The 1,111-nt window shown below is 49.0% G+C and overlaps 1 non-coding gene across 1 annotated transcript; it reads right to left on the bottom strand.

Moving 5' to 3' along the window:
• Positions 1 to 229: 229 nt before the first annotated feature.
• Positions 230 to 301, bottom strand: TRNAP-AGG. The gene has a single exon. It is a non-coding gene; the product is annotated as a tRNA-Pro (tRNA).
• Positions 302 to 1,111: the final 810 nt, after the last annotated feature.

Raw genomic sequence — 1,111 nt, 5'->3', positions numbered from 1 at the left:
TGGGTAATAATGTCTGGTATTTATACTGGTGATTTAACAACATAAAGAGCATTTGTCTGAGGATTAAGTGTACAAATCTGAAATGGTGGAGTATAAAATGGTGATCATACAATAATACCAGATACAAAAGGTGCTTGCCTTGTGTGGTGGTGCTTCACATCAATACTTCACATCAATAAATCGGCTGTTTTATTGAGAAAGGGAGGATGACGACTGTGTCAAAAAAAGAGGGCTCGTCCGGGATTTGAACCCGGGACCTCTCGCACCCTAAGCGAGAATCATACCCCTAGACCAACGAGCCACACATGTGAGGACCGCATTTTGAGACTTTAGTAGAGAAAGTTTTAGCCATGTTCGTGGTTTGTGTAGTCTCTTTTCAATAACTATGAGCATAGAGTGCCGCCTAGTGGACAAATTAATCACTGCAGTCTCCTTTTCCTAAATATGGGAAAACGATACCCTTAGACTACAAATCTTTTGGAAAAAAATTCAAGATCAATGAGAACAATTTTGCTGGACGTTTTCGCTTTCGAGTGGGCCAAAGATGCTGCGAAAATGGTGGGAGGCAATCGTATCAGGGACAGTCGCGGGCTGCGGAGTCATTCGGAGGCCGTGGCGATGGAAGAAGACGTGGCTTCCCGGGAGGGCATGTCCTTGACGTGTACCGACCGCTTTGTCGGTGGCCGGCCGGAGAGCGGGGGCTGGATGGGAAGACTTCTTCCGGCCTCAGCAGAAGACTGACCGGTTCCTGGGCTCGGCCTGTGGCCCTACTTTATACTCTCACCTTTTGGAAACTTTCTCCGCCTCCTTCGTGACGAGTCCAGACTCAGCACCCTTCGTGTAGCGAAAGCTCTCGTCTCGTGGCTACTTCCATGGGGAGCCGCCGGGGCAGGACAGGGCCTCGACTCTCCCGGCTGACCAGCCTGTCCCCGGCCCAAAGCAGGCGCTCCGTACATGTTAAAGCTAAACATAGGTCGTCCTGTCTCTCTGGACGCTATGCGAGACGTGCTCAGCTTTTTCCACCAATCTCAGCCATTGTGGCTTAAAAAAAGAAAGGAAACAAAACTAACCAGGGGAAAAAAGATGGGAGAAAAGAGATACGATGAATCCT

This window comes from Pteropus vampyrus, unplaced genomic scaffold (assembly GCF_000151845.1).
Source record: "Pteropus vampyrus isolate Shadow unplaced genomic scaffold, Pvam_2.0 Scaffold6682, whole genome shotgun sequence".
Lineage (NCBI taxonomy): Eukaryota > Metazoa > Chordata > Mammalia > Chiroptera > Pteropodidae > Pteropus > Pteropus vampyrus.
This window is presented reverse-complemented; position numbering and strand designations above follow the sequence as displayed.